Source organism: Amia ocellicauda, chromosome 12, assembly GCF_036373705.1.
Source record: "Amia ocellicauda isolate fAmiCal2 chromosome 12, fAmiCal2.hap1, whole genome shotgun sequence".
Lineage (NCBI taxonomy): Eukaryota > Metazoa > Chordata > Actinopteri > Amiiformes > Amiidae > Amia > Amia ocellicauda.
In genome coordinates, this window is record NC_089861.1 from 6,320,178 (window position 1) to 6,344,843 (window position 24,666).

The window sequence follows — 24,666 nt, forward strand, 5'->3', positions numbered from 1 at the left end:
TTTGTGAGGTGTAAAGGGTATAAAATCGTGTTCAAATGTACGTTTGTCCCTTCTTGTGTGTAGTTCAAATTGTGGCCTATCCAACTCATCTTAATATGGAAAAAAATGTAGATTGCTTTAATATACTCTGCTTCTCTATTTACTTGCTATGCTAGTGGGAGACTACAGCAAGCAGCAGTGCATTCATTATTCATGCTGTCGTGGTAGAACAGTAGGTAGTGTCCAAGACTCAAGTTGACAGTTCGCTTCCAACATTAGTTGGAAAGTTGAGCGCCTCAGATTAATGCAGTTGCTAAAAAGAAACCGCTAAAGCACAGTGCACTGTAGGTGAGAATGGGAGCTCATCTTGGGGAGGAGATGTTAAATATGTGAGAAGGAGAATTGCTGGGAAGTTTGCGTCACAGCATAAAAAAAGGAAAAAGAAAGCAAGAAAAGAAAAACGGCAATTGAAGGCTTTTTTCAATGGAGTGCTGCAGCAAGCAAAGCAGGAAGCGTGCAAGTGGCCTTAATCGGGGCTTCCAGCTTTCAAGTCCTCTGCTGCCGTTTGTGGGATTGTAAAACACGGGGAATGGGAGTGTTACGGCCGTGGAAGAACCGTCCGAGTGTGGGAGCCGTCTGAAACCACAATGACTGGCTGAGCCTCCACAACAAAAGCATGTTTTCAGTGCCTCCGACTCCTGCTGCCAATTTTTCAGGTAATCACGGGAAAGAGCAATGTGTGTTTTGTGTGGTCTGTTGTAGGAGCGAGTTATGAAATTTTGTATTCAGTGAAAAGGGATGGAAGGAGAGAACAGGGGGCTTTGGGCTGGGGAAAAAAAAGCTGTTGAGAAGATACTTTATGAATACAAAAGATGCTTTGGATTGTTTGATGTTTTGCCAAGTTCTTCTATAGCAGCTCTCCAATGCACAGCCTTTTATCTATTTTTGAGGTGATGAAGTATCTCAGGTTCTCTGCTGTCATGTTAAGAGAGTATGTTATTCATGAATGTGACCCTGTCAAACACACGTACTGTTTATTATCATAACCTTCCTGAGAGAAAAAGAGAACTATGAATCCTCGTGATGTGTGGATCAGGTTAGACTTAATCCCACAATTATTGTAACGGAGACCTGCGCCATAAATACCATCCCTTATTAAACTAATGGAGGGACCAAACCTGCGGCCGTGCTATTTTTTATTTTATTTTAATTCTCTCAACATGTTGCAAATGCCTGGGATATAATTGAGGTGTCTGTTTGTGATTATTTCTCAAGGCTACAGCAAAAAAAAAAGAATCACTGTATATGTTCACCTTGAATAATTTATATTAAGTGGGTGGCTTAAAAATATCAGTAAGGGAAAAGATATTTTGATTCCGATTCAAGGGATGAATGTTATGTTAAATTAACCTTGGATATGGTGAGGATTTAGGCAGGTTTAACTTGAACTTGAAGACAACTTTTGCAAGAGGTTCTTTTGCACGAGAGGTGGTGCTGATATCAAGGTGTTTGCAGTGTACTGTAAAATACCCTTGTAGTCTTTTCTTCTTTTTTTGTGCGTTGTGTATTATCTGGTTTGGAATGCCACATGTTTTGCAAAGGACCGATTTGAACAAAACCTCAGGTTTCTACCTAGAGCATTGGCAGAGCCTTATACATGTTTTCATTGCTAAATTGGATTCAGGATTGCTTTTATTCTTAAAGGGTTTAAACCAGCTTTTGATGGGAGGACTCTTTGTTGTCATCCTCGTCCTCCCGCCTGACGATGATTCTTTATGATTCTGGGGGCTGCTGTATAAGTGATTGCCACGTATAAAAAATGACATTCAATGGCTTTCAGTGGGTAACATTTACTTACAGAAATACCACAAATAAGTGGGACATAAGGCTTTTGTGTGGAAGAAACTGGCATCTCTGATTTTAATTGCAAAATACCTTTAAGTCTAGGAGATACGATAAAAAGAACCCAATTTATTTTCTTTTATATTTTACACTATACATTTGATATATTTTAAATGTTTATTTTCATCTGCTCACTTTCACAGTAGCTCTCTGTCTCAGGTGCTTTTAAAAGCACTTAAATACAAGATAACACAGTAGTTTAGCAAACTGTCACACCAGTGTATTGACCTCTGGCCTCAGCAGTGGGCAGCTCATATCCCAGTACGATCAGTCTAGTGGTGTCCTGCGAAGCTATGCAGACCACAGCCAATTACTGCAGCATTGACTGCGGCCCAGGAGGTTCAACCTGCAGGCAGGTCATACACTTGGACCTTTTATTCTGAAAACTATACGTAAAACCTCACCTTGCCTTTCAGCTTTCAATTAATAATAATAATAATAATAATAATAATAATAGTGTACGCCATTAATGGTATATCAATGGTAGCGGTGCCTCCAAAAGACTGAATTATATGCATCTATCTATAACTCCAAGCAACACAAATAAGCGTGAGAGATGCATGCTGGGAATAACAGAGAAGATGCATGGATCTGTGAACTTTAAACAGACGAAGCTGTGTGAGTGTTCACTGAAAGAGTGAAGATGTTAAGATGGCATTGGGCTGGGCAAATTGACAGCAGTATAGTTGGACTAAAGAAGCCATGGAAAGGATACAAGGAGAGGAAAAAACACTAAGGATGAATTGGGAGGATGACGCATCGAAGCTTTGCTGGTATCAACCTGGAAAAGAGACGCTGTAGATCAAAACAAGTGGAGCCACCTTGAGACAGCCTACAAAGACAGAGACACAGACACACACATTATTCTATTCACAATAATTCACTTAGCTGTCTTTGTATATACTTGTTTCAGGTGTAAATCTGTATTAACAGCATCCATAGTTTAAAAAATAAATTGTATGGCCTCATAGCTTTTTCTTTGTGTTTCACACACTGTTTCTTGGACAAGAATATCTTGAAAAAAATAAAAATAAACTTGGAATATCAAATCTCACAAATTAAAAAGGTACTTTCATTATCATTTCAATATACAAGTCGAACAGTATACGTATGAGTAGTGTATGACATTGAGTAACCATAATACCTTTTTATCCTTTTTTAATACTGTTAAAGTGGAAAAGAAATGCAGTGAAAAATAATATTTGTATCCCACCGTGTGATTTCATTTGAATTGTCCGCCTGCTTGAAAGGAAGCACGTTCACAATTAGCAATGTGGGGTGCACACGGCGCACACACACAGAAGCAAGCCAAGCACATGACAAAACAACTGTACAGCTCTGACTTCTTGTGGTCATGAGTGACCTTTTTTGTGTCCTCTGTGAAGCAATGCAATCGACTGTAATGAAGAAGAAAAAAGAGCAACATACACACATTCAAAAGAATGTTTTTTATATAGTCCACAAGAAACAATTTTCTGTGTGTTTGTGCATTTGCTAACTTCCTGCCTGGCTCTCTAATGTAGCTTTAGGGTCTTTTCAGAGAATGGGCTTTTTCAGCAGCATTCACCTCTGACGGGTCAGCTTAATTGAGAAGAGTACATTCATGTCTTTCGCTGCCATAAACCGTGACCAGACAGTGCAGTAGAATGTGATCTATTTAATGTCATGTCCCCCCAGGATATATTCAGCGTTCATCAGCCCTTAAGACGTGTTCTGACTACATTTGCAACATGGGATGACAAGCCTACAAAAGCTCTTGTGGATGTATATGTATTGAGTAGCAATGTTTGAATGCTGAAGTGCTTAATTCAAACAGTAGAAGTTGAAAAAAGGACTTTGCCGCACTTAATTATTAGGGTCACAATGTCATAATGTCTCCAAGGACATGCATATCACTAGACTTTATGAATAATCTTTAAACATAAAAAGAAATCACACCCACCACAATGCCTCTAAGACGGAGAGCTGGTTTGTTCACAATAAACCGTTTTGATAAACCGGTATCAAATCAAAGAAAGTTTTTAATGGCCAACCAAGGCAAAAGAACTCCCATCTTCTCTTTCTTTTACATTTAACCATGATTTAACCATAAATCTCCTCCTGAGAAGCCTGCATGCATTATTGGACGTATGTGTCAATTTACCCAATGTGTGTGTTGTGTCCCAACCCAACTGGGCATGGTTATGCAGTGATTACCATTCAATCAATATTTGTTTTCATCCTTCTTCACAAAGATGTCCAGAGAAAATGCTTTTTATTGTTGTTGTTGACATTTATTCTAAAGCCTACGAACGTCATTACTCTCACTGAAATACCCGGTGCAATGCCTTTACACTAGGTGTTTGTGGCAGAGCTTTTTGCATGAATCCAAACAGGTTAAATGCAGTTTGTCTAAGCCAGGCAGTAATGTGAAGACTCCCTCTATCTTTGCATAGTAATCCAGGGCACCAGCTTCACAAAACTACACTGTTTTCCCTTTGGACAGTTGACAAAACGTAAGGCTAAAAATCCCTCCTGGAGAGTCATGGAGGGGGGGTGGGACGCTTCTCAGGCTACCAGCTTTGAACATGCATGTGGCATTCTGTCAGACAGATAGACCACTGCATTTTTTCTGGCTTCTACACGGTTCAATTACATTTATTTATGCTGGGCGATACCACATCTGAAAACAACCACTGTCTGGGGAAGTGCGAACTGTGGATTTGTTTGGGGGGAATGACAGAAGGCAGTGTCTGTGGTACCAATTGGGATGAGCAGCTCACATTCTTGTCGCTGCTGTTGCGTTGCACATGGGTGGTATGGAGATCCCCTCGGATGCTTGTTATGGATACCTGGATGTATTTTGCCAGGGTCTTTTGGGAGATGTTTTTACACACTGAGTTTTGCACATTCCCCAGCACAGCACATAGCGGTGGTTCGGTTTTCTTTGGCCATGTAAGGCATGTGTATGTACAGCTGTCATTTGCTTGATCCTGAACTGAATACCCTCTCTGGTAACAGTCAGAGGCATACTATCCAGCACCTTGGCGCAGCTGAGTTGGCCTCTATGGGCGAACTGTGCCTTCCCATGGCCAGTACATGTCCTTGTAGCTAACAGTCATGCCTATCATAAGACTAATTGAATATGAGGGGTCGTCAGTTTAGTTTTATTTAACCTGGTATATGTAAGCTTTTGTCCTTCCAGATTTCAACCTAGGCCATTTCTAAGTGTGTACCAGAAACTAATGGGAAATCGTGGTTACATTGTGAGAGGAATTGTGATTTTAGATGATTTAAAAAAAAAAAAAAAGTATATAGTGGACTAGAGATGGCATTTTCATATGAACAGTATTGGACACCTACAGTGTAAGATATATTTAATTCTACCATTCCAGTTGGGACCTTATGCTGTACCTGTCACTGTATGTAATTAGCAGCTGATAGCACGATGCGTCAGACTCCCTTTATCTTGGGATATTAGTGTCAGGCAACTAGAGAGTTGCACAGAAAGGTTTTTGCTTTTCTGGACATCCAGTTCAGTTGAAGACTGTGTGTCTATGTGGACAGTAAGGAGATAAGGCAGCAGTGTGGAGAAGAGGTCGGTGCTCCTGAGCTCAATCCCAGGTTGGGGGGCATGGCTGTTGTACTCTAGATCTGATGCTTTATTCTCTACCAAAACCACGTCCTTTATGACTGTCGTTGCTCGTGCTGAAGATCCTGGGCAACATGACGTGAGGATTTTTATGTTAGAGGGTCTGTAGCTGCTATAAGACACTGACACCCTTACTCTAATGATTTTCTTGGCACCAGCAGTGAGACAAGTGCTACATAAGTCCTATTTTGTTGAGTTTTGAGTGGATGAAAGGTCTTGGCTTTGGGAATGGTCCTTGAATGATAAGCAGCTTTATTGATCCTTCATCATGAACAAACAAACACACAGATAGTTTAGTTCCTTTAATTAATGTGACTGACGTATGATATAATGGTGTCGGGACAATATATACTCAACTCTTCTACCTTTTATTGCATTATGATTTTAGAATTGGGAGAGTAAGTCGCAAATACATGTCAATTCTCCAGACTCTGTGCTCTGCTGTGCTGCATTAATTGCCTTTTGTCTCTGTACATGAATTCATATACGTTGTCCTACATCAAAAACACACACGCGCACACGCACACACACCTAGAAACAACAACTGCTTCCCAAATTTGACATTGATGTCTAATTAACATTTACTCTGAGTTTAACTTTCGTTAGTTTTTTGCTGCAAATGTGCACATCCAGAAGTATTCCGTACAACAGATTGCCTTAAAAATAAATTATACATTAAAAAAAAAAAAAAAAATCCTGCCTCTTTCATGCACGGCTCCAAGCATTGCCGTGTGATAAATCATTTATTCTTGCATAACTGTTTCACAGGTGACCCTTTATAAAAAATGTCAGCATTAATATTCAGGAGAGCAATGACTCCTCTTAAAGTACCATCCTTAATTATGAGAGGCCTGTCAAAAAAAGAGGGGGTAGAAACACTCTGATTTGCCTCCGTCTTCCTTTCAGGTGTGCTCATTATCAGAGAGGAGGTTAAATCTGGTTCATCACAATGATAGCCGACCTATTTTCACATATTAACACACATGCCAGTTGCGTGAGAGGTCCTGCTTCCTGTCTTCCTACCAGTTGCCTTGTTTTCTTGGTGACCCGAAGTCAGCAAGAATACCTATAATATATATATAAATAGATTAGATTAATCATGAAATAGGCGAGGGAGAAACGTTAGTCCCCGAGCCAGTCTTGCATGCCCTTCTGAGTGAGCAGTGCGTGATATAACAAGCTACCATAAGCATAGATTTTTTTTTTTTTTCCACAGCCATGTCTTTTAATACTGCGCTGGCGATCTCAGGGGCTTCTCTTACCAGCAGAGGAGCCTCCAAGGAGAGTTGCTGACACACACAGGGCCCTCAAAAGCAAGGCATAACAAAACGAAATACACAGTGCTTGATCTTACGCAATGACAGAGTCTTCCTGTACAGTGGCAGGCAATGTTCACACCTTGAAGTATGGCCAGTGTCCTTAATGTGTAGCTTTGCTCGGTGGGTTGTTGTTACTGTTTACTTGTTTTATTTATTATCCAGTGATAACTGCTGATTTGGATACGTTTAATTCATCCCATTGTAATGGAGCTAGCTGAGCAGGAGCAAATGCCACAACGAAAATATAAATTTGCGACGAGTGACATTTGTGTTTAATCACAAAATGGTGAATAAAATCAATATTGACATTGACCCATATGTAGAGGTATTAACTAGGTTTAGCACACATCCTGGAATATCATCGTGCTGAGCATTATATAAATCTGAGAAAGAAATATATAGGACAGAAACATTTCTGAACGCGTGATAATAACCGTGCAAGAGAGAGGCTTTTATTCATGATTCACGGCGTCTGTTATACCATGCGATCGCTTTAATACAGCCAACAAGAGCAGTAACACATTACAGTATCTACAACTAATGGCAGGTACCGTATGAGGCGGCCTATTTGGTGTGGAGTGTTAAATGGGAAACAATACACAGTATCGTTGTTTACTTGTGCTGCACCTTGTCTGGGAGGAGATGAAAAGATACAGCCAGAGGCACTGTCCCTCTAATGTCACAAATAATAAATTCACTATTGATTTTTCTTTTTCTTTTATATGGTACTTGCCAGTGCATTCATTTGAAAAGAGCTCGGAAGGAAGGTCCTCAGATAAATGTATACCCCCAAAAGACTGTCGAGTCAGTACAATGCGATTTTCAGAGAATGTGTCAATGCAGTCAGGCTGCAGGTTTTTTTGTTTTTTTTTTCCTCTCCAGAGAAGTGCTCACAGAAGACAGTTACATAAAATACAACCTTTTTTGGTATTTATTCAGATTCTCCCTTTGAACGACTGCAGCCATTGGCTTTGACCGTATGTGATTGCAGGGGATGGTACTGAATTGATGTAATCAAGTTACAGTACAGGGCCGCTGCAAATTGCACATTGCCCTACCATTAGGATGATCACGCTATACAATTTTTGTTCTCACTGTAATTATAGTGGCACGAATTGAAGCCGTGTGGTTTTAGGGAAAATGGTAAATATTTCAAATTACCTGAAAACACACCGTAGTTTACATAATTCACTAAGAAATTGACTTATGATTTATGAAGATAAGATTATGTAAAAGTTAAAATAAAAAGATAACCTTGAAGCAAACTGAGCAATCCCCAGTGAATAAACCCTCAGGACACAGAGGTATGTCTGTAAATACGACTCAACCCCATTCCCAGCAGAGGGTTTCAGCTTAAATCCCAGTACAGGTGTGGATTGCATTGATTCTGGTAGCCAGTAAATCTATCTCTTTCAAGGACCAAACAAAACGTGGTCTGACAACTCTGACATGTTGATTCAAAGGATTTTTTTAAAGTCTTTTCACTCATTTAAACATATTGGAAAAAATGCCATTAAAAGTATTAACATCAGTGTGTAATGACCAGCGCTGAAATGGCTCATATTGACCACCAGCTCAGGGTTTGTGTTGTCAGACAAGCCCCTTAGAGTTCCTGTAACTCGAGCTGAACTGACCACAGAAAAACAAGAAGGGGGGGGAAGAAAATGCACTGAAAAGGGAGCTGATATACGGGCAGATAAGAGCGTATAACTAAAGGGAACTTACATATCAAGTTATCCTCGCTCGCAGGTATGTGCTGTGAGGAATAATCAGTCTGAGGGATGAACAAAAATACAGAATTGATTACTGAAGTGAATCAACTCTCCAATGGGGAAAAGGAATATCACTGAAATTAATCTATACAAAATTTGAAAAAGTGAATTATTTGTCTTTTTCCTTAGTTTGGCCATTTTAGTAAATTCTACAGTAATGTAAAAAAAAATACAAATTGAGTCATGCAAACACATACATGTTTGTGTGTGTGTATATGTATCTATATTCCTCGAACAAGTTACAGAGTACACTTGCATAAACATGTTTTCCATTACAAATGTATCCGCCATTACCTTCCTGAATTACAACAATCGCTCCTGTACACTTTGCTTCCTATCTCCTTGGTTACAATTTAAGCTCACCAGTCTGCAAGTGTGTTTATAAATTTACTGCATTTCCTCTGCTGCTTTATAGATTTTGCAATAAGCCGGGGTAAAGCTTATATTTACATATTTTGTTTTTATGATTCTACTAATGACTTAGTATATGTAATACATGCACAGTTAATTGTATAGATGAACAGTTTAATAACAGGCATGTAGTTAACCAAGTGCACAGAGCAAGGATATATACTGTATTTATGTATATTTTTCTTTTTCAAACATGTAATCAAAATGAAACCGCTAGCTATTTTGGCTTCATTCCTTTGCTCTAAAACGCCCAACCAACTAAATATTTTATTAAAGGCTACTGTTGCAAATGACTAGCTAATATCCTTCGGAGATATTCACAGATTGACTTTACCTTATAGTAAATCTTCCTGCCTTGGACAGCATTGCCCTTTTGTGAATGCCTTGGCTCTGTAGAGCTGTTTCCCTGTGATGGATTTTCACACAATTCCTCGGGCCAGGATATCGACAGGATGAATGAAACTGCCAGTTGATATCACAGGGCGATACCACAAAGCAAGAAAAGAAAGAAAGAACAAAACTATAACGTAATGAAATTAAATTTAAGCCATGTGATGATAAATTGCAGGTGCAATCAATTGAGCACCATTTTATTTTTATTTTGTAATACTCTTTACCTTTCCTTTACTGCCAAAGATAAGGGCACGGATGAAATAAATAGAGGTTTTGATTGTTTTGTAAAGAAAAAAGGCTCCTGTATTTGGTTTGAATTCTTTCCGAGCTGTGTAAGCATTTCTCTTTTGTTTATTGTATTGGCTATACTCGGAATTACAGCATGAGTCGCAATTCAAATTGAAAGCTGTATTGCAAAGTTGACAATGGGGTTTAGGACTGGGTTTTCAGCTGGTGTCTCCTGGCAGCTGGCTGGGGTGTGTGTGTGTGTCTAGAGTTGGGGGGGTTAATGGACCATGCAAGATTTTTTTTTTTAGCCAAAACATAGAGCAGGCCCATTCAGCCTTCACCTTTTTCAGCTATGGTTGAGGCACAGGCGGTCTATTACACGGGACCAACTAAACAAAACGATGTAGCTACCTTGGCAGAGTTAAAAGCTACTGTTTCGTAACGACGAAGTACCCTGTACGGTAAAACGTGAAATGGCCTACATTTTTATTTAATGAATGTTTATTTCCGAGATTTCCATCCAGGACTTTCCTACTAACCACATCTGTATCTTGCGTGCCTTTTTAAGGGCCTGCAGGCTTCTGTGTCTTTAGTTTGTATGTATGTATGTATGTATGTATTTATTTATTTATTTATTTGTTACCTGTCTGTGTCCTAAGGCATGTTTACCCTCAAAAGCAAGATGATCTGTGATTAATGTATTCCTGAATCACAGCGGCGGTGTCTTTCTGCTCGGCTCTCCTGTCCCTTAGTTACTCTTTGATTGGTCTCTTCATGTGGTACAACAACACAAAGATTGATTGCAGGCCAGTCTCTTTTGGGATGGACTGACACATGGATCAGAATCTGTGCCAGCATGTGCCTAATTAAACTGTTACCATGGGTGCAGGATTATTATAAAGACCTCAGTCTTTTATTATGCGGTCTACAAGGTGGCGGTTATTTTTTTTTTAGTGCTCTCTTTACTGAGAAGGGATCGTTGTGCTCCCTGTCACTCTGCTTGTTTTAGGTAACCATGTACAATAAGCCATGAAAGCCAGACTAACAGCATTTATTCCTGAAAGTAGTACCTTTAGGGACTCTCTGATGTTTGTTCAGCTTTGGATTAATTATAAATGACCACATTTATAGAAATGATGGATTCTACTTTAGTAACTCTTAGAATAATCTATTTAAATGAAAGTTAATATTTATACATTTGTGTTTTGTTTTTTTAAATATATAACCTGTATTATTTTTTCTTGTGCCCTGTTTTATTTCATATTTATTGATTTTTTTTTAAGTAGCTCCTCTTGTTTCTGATTGATGGTTTGTCCTCAATGCCCTACAGAAATCTAGAAAAAATCTGTACTTAAAAAAATAAAAATAAATACGTATAGCTGTAACATTTCTCCCATGTGTCATCTTACAAATATCTCGTATCCCTTGAGGTCATAGAAATACTATGCTTTTATATATGCCCACAAAATCACAATAATTCCTGATTTCATTGGGTCCAGGCAGGCTGTGTTAAGAGTTTATTATAATAAAACAAAAACATACCCTTATCCACAAATCTGTGTGATTGTGTCTATATGTGTGTGTTTATGTAAGTGTGTGTGTATTGCACTTTTGACTGAAAGTTTAGTTATTTATTTAGTTTAATGAATATTCTCTATTAATGGTATCCCTGCATAGTTGTTTTGAACACTGGTCTAGCAAAGAGAGAGCCATACAGATTCCAGTTGATTGAACTGAGTTATGACAGGGGGTTGTATTAATTTTTTGACTGCCACTTCGTAGAAATCGGAAGTTAAAATACAGAAGCACAGAGGATTGTATTTGCATCTTAGGGTATCCTGTGCATGGTTAACTATACAATTCTGACATTCCAAAACAGGGCCCGGGGCCGCAACTGCAAATAAAACAAGAAGGTTTACTGGGTGTAAAAGAATGGGATAATGTGATGCATTGGCAACCGTTTATTGTCTTACATGAGGACGACAGATGAAGAGACGTTGGGATACTCCTGCTAGAATGGTGCACAGCCACATATGTGACTGTCTCAGTTAGTTATGGGCCACTTGCAGTGTACATTGCAATAGACCAGAAATGTCACTGAAATACCCCAGAGTGGGCACCCAGCTGTCAGGGTCGTCCGCTGGTCCTCAGGGCATAGGGTGATAGATTGCAAAAATACGACACAACTGTGAAAACCAACGGAGGAGGCCACAGGGGGCCACATCTCAACCCAAGCTGCCCGAATAATAAGAAATTGCCTGCACACCACACATCTGACACCCTGTGGACCTCACACCATGGATCCCATGACTTCCAGACATGGGCTAGTGTGCCTGGTCAACATCAATTATGGGCCGCACACGTCAATGTTCTCAGAAGTGTCATTGCTCATGCTTGGCTGCCCGGTCAGCAGGGCTGGGATGGGATTTAGAGGGAGAACTGTGTTCAGTGTCCCTCAATGACTCCTCAGCGTCCATAAGAGGCCTCATGTCTAGGTCCAGTAGAGCTGGATATCCACGTTAGCCTGGCCACATCTGGGCTGTACGCCACCAAGACAACACCACGCGCGTGGGTGCGTGATTGTGTGATCGGGGCAGCAGATTAACTTCTCAAGATGCCAGCTTCTACACCCAACCTGCGTGTTGCTTCCCTGGTGCTCTGTGAAGGAGAAATGAAAACCACACACATTGGATAGCCATGCAGTGTTGTAAATGGGTCGACTCAGGACCACCTCATTATTGATGTCATGTTAAAAGTGCAGCACTGACGTAATGCCTGGATGGTTTAATGTCCCAATAATGGCCTATAACTAAATGAGCTGAAAGAATTTTCATACTCTGATTGTGGTTTGTGGAATTTGTCATTTTGGCTGAATATCCTCTATTTTTGTAAGCAGTATTTATTACATCACAAAGCTTTTCTGAGGCAGACTGGCTTGTGTTGGCCTGTTTGGCTGCTTTTCTTTGTACATAAAAAAAAGTCATCCCCCCAGTTACCAATGGATAAATACTGTCATCTCTGTGAGTCAGAGATGTCCCACTTCTTTGCTCTGCTATAGACATAGATATCGAAATTCTCAGAGGACATAATATAATCGCATTGATAGTTCTGGACAGACGTAATTTTGTCTCATGTTTTAATAGTGTATTGATTGCATCATTTATGAACTATATATACAGATGCATCTTTCTATTACCAATACTGCCAGAGCGTGCTTATAAAAATAGAGTCCGGCTATATGGCTCATGAAATAGGATTGTAAAAATCCTCTCAGAAGCTAAAGCAAGGAGTCCCTTTACAATTCTATTACCCCCTCGGAATAAAAATAAAAATAAAAAAGGTTTTAAGGCACTTACATGAAAAGCGACACCCTTGCTAGTGGCACATTGTCAGCATTATGTGATGTTCTGTAGCCTATAACCGACACTAATCCATTAAGGGTGCGAGGGTCATTCATTTTCCTCCTGGAGTCATCAAATACCAGAATTGATTTCTGTTCCATACATCTTTATCTCATAGTCCTGATCTTTTTGGAATGATTTAGCATGTAAATTGGACAGGTTCTCTTTTGCACATTTGGCAGACATTTATAGAATTTTGCAGTGCTGAAAAACTGCCCATAATCTTCTGGGTGTATGAACTCACACAAACAATTGGCTGACAATCATATGGTATTATAGCAATGAAATTTTATTTTTTTCCTGCCTGCAAATAAGGACATGGCTGTTCATTACAGTGCATGTTTATTTAATATAGCACTGTCAAACAATTTAGGTTTCAAGGCTGCGTGGAGGCAGAACTGTGGAAAAAATAATAAGCTTGGATCAGTGCGCATGAAACACACAAGGTTAATAGTTGGCACCGCACTTGGGTGTGGACGAAAAATGCAAGTCTGGGAATTGTAAATCTGACTTAAACAAGTATACAAATGACAAGACTGCAATCAAAATTAGAAGCAACAGAATTATGCATATTCAGATCACTTCATGTATTACAGAGTGCCACATTCTCTGACAATTGCTTACATATTCCCATGTTTTGCACAGGGCACTACATCTGTTTTAGTTTTTTTTGACCATATGTATTGTTATTATTAATAATAATGACATTTATTATTTTAATCAATCATATTCTTGTAATGATGATAATAATATGCTGTGCAAAGTTGTACACAAGTAAAAAACACATGTATTTATTCTTGTTTGGGGGGAATTATACATTGTATTGGTAATGTCTTATACATATTTTCCTGCAGAGTCCATAGTATAGGTCTAGTACAAAGCAATCTTCAAAACATTGACAGACTTGACGCAGTGTTAGGCTGCTTGTTGTGCTGCATTTGTCTGGTGGTCTGCATTCAGTGTTTGGTGGGACCTCTCTCACAAGCTCTGTCACGTTCAGGCCTACAGCGTGTCACAAGTGAGAGCGGCCCGTGTTTTTCATCGTTTGATGGACCGACCTGCATTGCCCGGGCAGGCATTTTGGTTGTTACTTAAAACTAGATATCCCAATTCAATATTTATCGACGCATGTGAACAAATTCAATCTGGTTTTCTGATTGCTGTTCAACTGTTCTGCCAGCTGAGATACAAGACTCTGGTGCCCCTTGAGAAAACAATTGTGCTGCAAGGAATCCGGGTTCGCTTCTGAGGCCGGGTTAGTGTCTGAGCTGTTGAAGGAACCCGATATCTGTGGAGCTAATTTCGTATCATTTTTCTCATTGAGGTTACATTATCCTGCAACCACCCCCCCCCCCCGCCCCAGCTTCTGAAACCATTTCGATACACATTTATGCATTGCTTTAACCCTGTACTGCCCTGCTCCCATGGATAGCTGGTAGGTGTAAAAGTCAACTGGAATGAGGAGTATGGGCTTCTTATATTGAGATATATATATATATTCCAAATTGTCACTCTATCTATTCTTTATTGTGGGTCAGCCCAAGCAATGACTGTCCGGAGATCTAATACACTGGATGGAGTGAGAAGGCCCGTTAATGCTTGTATTAGGAGTAGAAATTAGAAAGTCGTCATGTTGTTGCTATTGTATCAGTAGTGTGTTATTTGTGCGACACATAGGATTATTACTGTTGTGTGTTCTTTCTCCACATACACTGCGCGGGGGCTGTGGAATATGCTCCAGCTTCCTTGCCTGGCAAATGCTTTTGGCCCCGGTTCATAATTGTTGCCGTTTCAATCCGATGCTGCATTTTATCGATTCGTACCATTTAGCCGTCGACTATATCGAATCATTTTTATGCAGTGAAATCATTGCTAATGGAGACTTGTAAAGTATTTTCACTCACTTTTTTTTTTATGTTCTCATATCCAGGAAAGAACATGGCCGGGTTTCATTCCCTGAATCTGTTTTTAGGCTGGGAGCTGAGTGAACGACAACATGCATGTGTGAACAGGAGAACTCTGCCTCCCGCTGTTACCATTTGCTAAACAGGAAGAGGCTGGGGAGAATAAACGGCTTATAATAGTACATGTGTTAATTAAGGGCCTGGAATTAAAATAAACAAACAAAGCCAAATGAATCTCAAGCACTTTTAATCTGACTCTTATATTTCATTTACCATTTGTGTTGCATTCTTGCTGCTGCTGCTGCTGCAATGGGAATACAGATTTTATTTTTTTCATTTCTCATTCTTTGTTAAATGTATCTAGTGCAGGGAAGCTTTAACGGCGGGTTGATGTCTGTTTTTTATATCCTATATTGGTCAATTGCATCCAATAGTACCCCACTGCCTGGGATCGCCTTAAACTTAAATTGTGAAATGTTTTGGTGCAGAATGAAACTGAATACAATAACAGTTTGACTGCGGTCACATTTTCGGCATGGTTTGAAAATGGAAGAGCTTGCAAGAGGGTGACGAGGGCATGATTTCAGAATTAGTCTGAGTTCTGTTCTCTAAAGGAATTTGCATGTAAATGAATATCTGTCGTTATTTTTGTGTTCTTGCACGTTGGACTCACAGTGGACAAATGGGCATCTTTTTCTGGGACTTACCGTGTCTTCACAGATCTGTGTCAGGGAAAACAGTGTGACTCCCATGTCCAAGAACAAGAATACTAAGGTTATTCTCACACAAAACCCTCTTTATATTTGGGTAGGGAGTGCCTTAATTTGAATTGGTTCGAATGGAGGAGTATTATGAGAATTCCACGATTTCCTTTCACGGGACCTCCTGGGCACGACAGAGTGAGTTGTCAGCCTTGGGTTCCCATAGAACGTAAATCAGAGGCCCTTTGTGCTCGCAGGATTTAAAACTGCAGTATAACTTGATTTATGAATCATTCAAACAGCATGGTCTCCCTATAAAATAAAAATATATAACATACAGTATGTGTGTATCTCTCTCTCTCTCTCTCTCTCTCTCTCTCTCTACCTACATATACATACATACATATATTTATTTGTTTGTTTTATTTGTTTTATTTTTACCCAAACAGCGTAAAACAGGGATTTTTCATTTTACATTCCAAGTTCCAAAGTTTTGCATTCTAAAGTTCCACTCCCAAATAATTGAGAACAGTAATTGAGGGCTATAATCACACAATATTTTTCTATGTTGAATGGCACATTCCAGGCAAATGTGCGACGCACTATGTCAATAATCAATCAAATACATGTAGAAGAATAAAGTGGCAAAGTGTAAACCGTTCTCTGAAGCACACATCCCAACCTCAACTCCAGTGTTGTTATTATTAGATTAGATCTTTTTTGCCCACAGGTACACTATCAGGGGAATTTCGCCTCACACACAAGCCAGTGCATTTATTCCACCTGCAGGCACGCTGCCCACACAAGAGCACGTGTGTCTCTCCCCGCGATTAGTGCAACTCCGAATCTCGCCACACATGTCTCAGGAAATAGACCTTTTCTCTCTTTCATTTTCTTCCTTTTCCATTTTCTTCTCTATTAGTAGCACCCGTGCAGCTTTAGCATATGCAAAACTAGGCCACTGCTGAAAGGAAACCTAGACATGCCCGAAAAGGTATCCCAGAGTGAATTAATTCCCTTTAATTTTAGCATTAAAAAGTGTTTTTTCTGGGCAATGTTTACAGTACTAGACCAGCATGCTGGGTAGTTTGAGGGAAATGAGACCCAGCCATATGTTGCATCTCTAGGAACCTAATTTGTTGGCTTTGCTTTAACGAGACAAGTAGCTGCTTGTAAATATGACCAATGGTAGGCTTAAAACACGTTTCCCTTTCCCCCCTGGTGTTCAAACTACAGCAAGTAATTCTGACTCTGACGTTCTCAGGAGTGCCGTGGAATTCCTGCGTTTAACATTGACTTTTATGGGCTTAATGGTATTGATCGTTAATTCTGCTTCCCCCCCCTCCTTCTTTCTTCAAACTGTGACCGCCTGATTATCAGTGTAGCTTCATCCATTTAAGTGATGTTAATCTTCCCCATTTCACCAGTTCCCTTCTTCCTGCCTCTGTTGTCTCTCCCCACTGGATGGGAGAAGCACTGTGAACCCTGGTATCGCCTGCAGGAGGAACTGCGAATGAAAGGCTTCAGTGACAGTGGGGCTGCAGGAGCTATTGTTACATTAAGCATTGCTCTAAAAAGTACTGAGCTGTTAAGAATACTATAGCTCCCTTATGTGCGGCAAAGGGCTTACATTTCCAAGGGCAGCAAATGGAAACGAATCTAGAGTTAAAGCCAAAAGAGAGAGGAAAAAAATCCTACGTAGTGTTTAATTACCCTAACTTACATCTTTCGGTGTCCCACCTTGAAACAGCGTAGTGATTTTTGGAAGGGCACAGCACAAGGCGGTTGGCAGCACCGTGTTGCCGTTACCCCTCTGCTGTTTATCTTCGCCTCAACACATTTCCCAGCCTGTGAATCCCCCTTTCTCAAGCATGAACCTAATTACTGTGTGTACGACGCCAAAATCTAGTCAACACATCAAAGAGATTTAATACCTTATTAAAGCCAATACACTTTTGGGGATAATTTTTATTTGATGAGCAGCTAAACTGTTTTAGTTTTTTTCTTCCCCCATATCCTTATCAGAGTGTCTTTAACCGCCTGGTCTATTTCCGAAAGCCCCCTCGTCCCGTCTAGTAAACCAGACGTAGCCGAACGTCTCCTCCACTGATTCCAGGGGAGTTTTTCCAGCATTGGACAGTGAATAATGACATGAGGCTCACAGTGGTCCCAGCTGGGCTCCCAGTGCGGAGAGCTGGGACTTCTTTCAGCAGCTTGGGCCCCCCGCAGGGATCACAGACCGCACTCCCTGGTCTCCCTTATATCTCGTCCGTTCATCCGCCTCTCCTTCCCTCCTTTCCCACTTGTCCCTCGGTGGCAACGCATTCGGAGGCCAGTAGCTTTTTCGCGCCACGCTCTCTGGAGAAACACGCTGTTTGGCTCAGCAGTTTTTCCTTTTTTATTTTTTTTCCTTTCCTTGGGACGGCTGCTCTCTCTTTGCTTTTCCGAAGGCAGGCTGAGCAGGCGTCTGTTACTAATGAGCTGCGACAGGGGCTTGTGCCTGGCAGGACTGTGACGTTCTCTGGCTACATATGCGTTTTAGGACACAGGAGTTAATGGAAGATGCGCAGATTTGCAGGATGTCTAGGTTACATCCCCCCCGCCTCCCTACCCAATTCTTCAGTGCTGAAGCCAGTCAGGGAGAGGTGTTCACAGAAGCAGTGATCTACTGCAAGTGACAACACTTTAAAATGAGCTCCCCAGTAAAACCCTAAGTAATATTCAGGCTGCTATGTTTCTCTCAGCTGCTGAGTGCAGCGATTTGTTTCCCTCACCTAATTCCTGTTCATGTGCTGCCTAATGTGTCTCTGCATCCCAAGCATAGAAATGGTTGTGTATTTGTAATTGTCCACAGCTGTATTTTATGGGAGTTTGTATGGTGAGGCAGGGGGAGCGTCTTTTACCACAATAAAATAAATAAAATAAATGTATTTTCCAGAAGAGGTGAGGTGGGAATTTGGCTTCATGGACCCGAGGCAACAGAATGGAGATGCACATTCATTATGGTCAATGCAGATCCCCCCCCCAAGCTCCTCTTTCTTTCCCAATGGTTTGTATAGCGTTGGTCGTCTTTGCTCTTTCCTCGCTGCAGAAAGACGAGTCAACCTCTACAAAGGAAGTCTTAAATCCTAAATTTGTGGGGTTCAAGTAAAGTGAATTAAGTGTATTTTATATGGCCTACTTGGCACCCTCTTGTGAACGTCGAGTCCATTGAGTGTGTGTCCTTCCCTCTTCCTCTCTCAGATTACGCAACGGCTAATCAGAGAGAAGAACAACAAAAAAACACCACCACATAGGGTGCATTCTTGTTCAGGCTGCTTTTTAATTTACTGTTGATCTGGCGGATTTGTATTATATTTCAAAAATTCGATATGTTTCCTCCTCACCACAACACACTGCCAATGCGGGGGATGTGGCGATTGTTTTGACAGGCCTGAATACTGATGCTGCATTTAACTTGTCTTAATAGTGTATTTGCATGGCTCTGATGTCTCTCATGCGCCTCAAACCGAAACCGCTGAGATAGATGGCACAAGAATCTACCAGGCGGTAAAGGAAATAAATGAATTTCTTGTACTGCTTAACCCAGTCTCTCATGTTTCCTCTGTTTCTGTTTCATGTTAATATGATGGTTTTAATATCTGCTGAATGCTGCAGATAACAGGAAAATGGCCATTTTGTAATATGCTGCGGACAAGAAAAGCTGCTGGGATTTTATTTTAGCTCTTTATTACTCTGTTTGAATACCACGGCTTACACTGTGAAGGCAGTGTCACATGCTAGGCTGCTTAAAACACTGTGAGACTAAGATGCATTGTAGCGAATCTGTGTCTTATGCTAAGTGTTCTTTCTTGAAAAATCAGTTGCATTGATTTCGCCAGTTGGATTTATTTATTGTTTTCGTGGGGGTATGGGGGCGGGGGCTGGTTCGCTGAATTCGGTTGTTACTTCGTGGGAGTTTTTCCAGAGTCTTTTTATGGCCTGTCATAAAATCCTGCCGGTATTAAACAAACTAAGAAGTGTTACAGTGGAGTGATAAAGCTATTTACAGACCAGGTAACACAGAAACGCTTATGCTAGCACGAAATCGGTTATTGTTATTGGTTTGCATATAAAAAATAAATGGATGCCTCTTGTTTATGATTTGGTAAAATGCTGTCAGCAGCACAAAATCACTTCTGGATCCTTTTTTTATATATTTTTTTGTCTGTAACCTATTACTTGTACAGCGGCATTGGTTAGAAATGTACTTTGATTTCTTTTGACCTAGTATAGGACAAAAGTGCTTGCAGAATACAGAGGAACAAAAAATCAATACTTGCCAAGGAAGAAATGTTTTTAGTTTTTTTTTATATTTTATTATTATTACATGAAGTGTCAGATACGGAGCAATATTTACTTAAATAGATAAAGATGAATTTTCAAAGTTTAGATCTAATGTGGGCAGTTTGACTGGAGGATCTGAACTGAACTGTTTTTTTAAACACGCCAGAAGCAATGAGCTATTGAGGAATGTAGAAAAGGTCATCTAGTGCAAAGTTGTTTTTTTTATATTGGGGGTAAGAAAAATAAAACATTCTCCTTAACAAAAGCCCAGCATATTTTTTTTTTTTTTTCCCTGCAAGGAAAACCTCTCTTTCAAATCCAAACACAAGAAACCATTCATTTGTTTTTGAAGAAGTTTGTTTTAAAGTTTTTGAGATACACAAGGGCTGCAGTAGAGCAATAATGGATGTCCCTAAGAAAGCAAACATGGAGTAATTCTAAACTAAAAAAATAATGGAGGTTGAATCTTCAGTTAGAAACAAAGCCTACATTTTGTACCTTTCAACACACCATTATTAAGGGGAACATTGATTGTTTTCAATCCAGTGCCCCCTTAAAAGAATGTATGGTGCCTGCCAAGTTTTCATCAGCAGATGGGTAATGAAACACAAAATATCTAATTTACATATACGCCAATTGAGTTTTTCCTAATTGGCATGACCCGAGTTAAGAAATGTTTTGGTACGTTATTCTTTTTGTATCCATTCATATTTAAATTGCCTTCCTAACTGCCCACCTTATTAATTTTGCAACTGATTGAGCTTTCCACAGTGGCTGGCCTTTCATGTTTTTTGTCTCTCTTTTTTTATTGTATTTTATTTGTTTTTGTTTTCTTTAAGGTAGTTATACGGCTACACACTGAGGGTCTATTTGAATACAGAGTTTTAATTAAGTGATAACTGTCACCGCATGATGACTGTACAAGCCTGGAGTATCCAGCAGAGAGATAAATGCCAAGGCCAGTTCAGACAGGTTGGGCAGTGAGCAGGGGGTCTATAAGACAAAATGATTGTGCAGTTAGGAAGATAATGTAAAAGAAAACATGCATTAGCAAGGCTTACAGTATAGCACTCTTGTCGACCTGGAGAGTTTTGTCTTTTAAAACATGTAAATATGTGCTTTTGTGTCTTTGGCAAAGGGGGCTTGCAATTCGGTTTTAACCTGGTTTATACTTTGTTTTCAGCTCCAAGAGAAGCCAATCATTTATTCTTCATATGTCATTGTGATTGCATTTTAGCAGCTGAAGTGCACTCCAGATATTTTAATAGAAAACCATAATCCGTTTGGTCGAACAGCTGGAGCCCAACAAATCTGCCAGTCTTTTAAACTGTAACTGCTTTAACATATTTCAGCCGACAAGTGGGTCAATATCATTTGATCCCTTCCTTCTCTTTTTTTTTTTCTTTTCGGTTTTCTTTTCTGTTATTTATTTCTCTCCCACCTTTAACCGTCTTCATTAGTCCACAGGAAGTTAACTGGGGAAGGTTGCTAAACAGCCTTGGAGAAAAAATAAATAGAAAAAAAAAACAAATGTGAAAACCTCTGGACAGAGCACTTCTTGCAATCAGATATACGCCATTGTGTGTGATGGTACACTGTCTTCTCCAAAGCCTTTCAGAAATCTTTGCAGGCACTGCACAGTTATTAATTGCTTCCCCACTCCTGTATTACCCTTTGCCCTTGGGTTCCACACTTAAAATCATCCTGCAGTGCTCAAGTATGCAGTATAGGGTAATGTAGCAGTGGGGAGGCAATTTATAGCTATTTTGTACCTGTGAACCTTCCTGGCATGCTTTGTGGAGAAACAGCCATATCGGGAAACACACGAGAGTCCAAATAAATACACTGCTGAGAATAATAATGGACAGTTACCTTTCAATAAATCACTATGAAATAATCTGTGAGGATGAGTTTTCTTTTATATATTTTTTCCGAGCATTGCCTGGAAAAGAAAAATGGCAAGATGCACACTTATTTAAAGTAGCACTGTGTTGTTTCATAGCTGGTTGTCTTATTCAAAATAATATATAATCATTTCAGCCAATGCCAAAATGAAAGTCTGAACTCACTGATTTACTTTGGCGTACTATGATGATGATGATGATGATTATAAAAGATTACAATGTTCTGTATATATGCAACATTACTAGGGTAACACATTCACCATACACAATTTTGCTTACAGCCAGTTTCTCCCACCATGGAGGGTTGAAACATGAAAAACATGAGCCAAATTAAGAATTAAGTGAAGACGTTACCATTTGACCGGATAGAAGAAGAAGCAAGATTTGAAATGTAAAACCTCAAACCTCAACTCAAATCATCTAACATTTTAAAATCAATTTTAAAATAAGTAAACTCTGAAAGGTAGCTAAATATTTTATATTTTCATAACAGCCTAGATATGTAGAAATGTGTTTAGACATTTTGGCTAATGAATAAGCAAGGAGTAATTTGTTTAAAAGTTCCATAATATTGTTGTTAATACCTGAACAAAGAATACAAAAACTTAACAGAATCATAATAACAAACCTGAAGCCACAGGTACTCATCCCCAAACTGTCCACATGAAAACCAGACAGATGGCTTCTCTGCAATTAACTCAGATTAACATTTATTTAAAATTGATTTCTTTTTTTATTAAGCATGAGCACAGTGTTCTCGGAGAGTGATGTTCACTAATTTGGTTGGCTGGTTTAGGATTGATCCGTTTCCAGCACTTTGCTCTTCATTTGTATGTTAAAAAAAATAATAATAAGCAAATAGAAACAAATAGAAAGGTTTGCAAATGTTCGGTGAAATGTGTGGCAAATTACTGGATTTACACAGAACGACATAAATGACAAATTGGATTAAGTCTGCTCGCGAGACGCATTTCTTTACATGCTTCTCAGTGTCTGTCGCTTTACAGATGAGAATCAAGAAATAGGCTACGTAGGCGTGAGAACAAATAAGGAAACCTCTAGTTTTTATACTTAGTTTTGCATTGGTAGTAGTCCATAGGCTTCAAGTTATTTGTGCTTACTGATGAAACCTTGCAAGCAGTTATATCAAGGCATATTGTGTGTGAGTTTGGTTATTTGAATACGATTTTCTTCATTAAGGGTTTTTCACAAGCAAAACATTCTTTCCTTATGCATTCGAGCAGAAACCTGCAGAATGTCCAAGGCTTTTGCACAGCAGTGTCTGTGATGATTATTCAAACTCTGATTTTGGTGAAATGTCTCATTGAGTAGAAGAAAGCTGCGTTCCCATGTTGAACCTTGCCGGCAGAGTTGCGCTGGTGTTTGCCTGGTGCAGTGTGATCATGTATTTCCTCTTTAGGCATTGCATCCAGGTGATTAATTCATTCAGAAATCTGCTCTGCGATGTTTTCATTTCAGGTGGCGCTGGGTTTTTCCATGCAACCTGGTCGAGATCTTAATCTGCTTAGGGGATTCTGAAATAAGCAGTGAGTAATTTCAGCATTTCTAGGAAGCGGTTTGTTGAAGGTTGTTGTATATCAGTGCTCCATTGTAGACCGTGGTCCTTATTTAGTATCGAAGCAGTTAAACCTGTCTGCCTACTTCCCCTCCACATGATTTGCAAGTGATAGAGATTAGCTGCTCACTCCCTTTTGTTTTCGTCTCATCAGTAGAATGAAAGCTCATTCTGCTATAAATAATACAACTTGAATTAATTAAAATTGACTTTTTTTTGTAATTCTTTTTGTCAGGTTTATCCCTTCTTTCAATACTAAATTACATACAAAAGTAAAATATAAAGAGAAGTAATTATTGTACCCTGGGAAACGATTCCCTGGTACTGAACAGGTTGGGCTCGGCATAATTGAGATGTAATTATAAGTAAGTAATGCAGCCTTGATGATGAAGAATTAGGAAAATGTGTGATGTAAGTGAATATTATAATTTGGTTTACTGAGCACATGTGCTGGAGAAAAAAAAAGAAAAAGGAAAAGTCTGCAATTTAACGTGTATGATTTAATATTCAAAGAGAATATTCTATGGTCATGGACCAGCAATGAATAGTTTATGATGCTGGGAATTATGTGAGATTGTTATTGTGCATTTGTGGTGGGGGGAGAGATACTTTACTTTACTACTTAAGTGCAATACCTAAGGGTTATGAATGGGCTGTCTTGAAATTTTGGAAGTCATATTTAATCAAAACCGCACATAAATATCCGAATGACACAGTGGTATAATGGAATGCATTGTGCTTTCCAAAAAAAAGCACATTATGAATTACTTTTAATGGCAGGACTTGTGTTGCTGCCGTTCTTTGTGAAAGACTGCTCTGTGATGTCTTGTCGCTGATTTTTTTCCCCACTTAGCTCTGGTACTCCCTTTAGAAAGATCGTTGTTTGAGCAGAGATTCCAAAGAACAAAAATGGATATCGATGTATGTTTTGAAAGTTGATTTCCAAAACAGCATTTTCATCTGATCCTGCGTGTGTGTTTTTTATTCGGGTACTTGAATTCATAAACATGGCATCAAAGAATATCATCATCACTTATTCAGTAGAACAACTGCAACAGTTTAACTTTTAATTTGACTCCTTCCACTTCACTGCAAAAAAAAAAATGCAATCAGATGGTCAGATTACAGTGGAATCCCGTTTTGCGGGGATTGGCAGAGATGTAGATAATGTCTACTCTCTGTATGGTTGCACATAAAACTTCAAAGCAGATAACTCACT

The 24,666-nt window shown here is 39.5% G+C and overlaps 1 protein-coding gene across 9 annotated transcripts in view; it reads left to right on the plus strand.

The window, feature by feature from the left end:
• LOC136764272 (teneurin-3) overlaps positions 1 to 24,666 on the plus strand; it is a 267,776-nt gene that overhangs the window by 126,275 nt on the left and 116,835 nt on the right. The window lies entirely within an intron of this gene.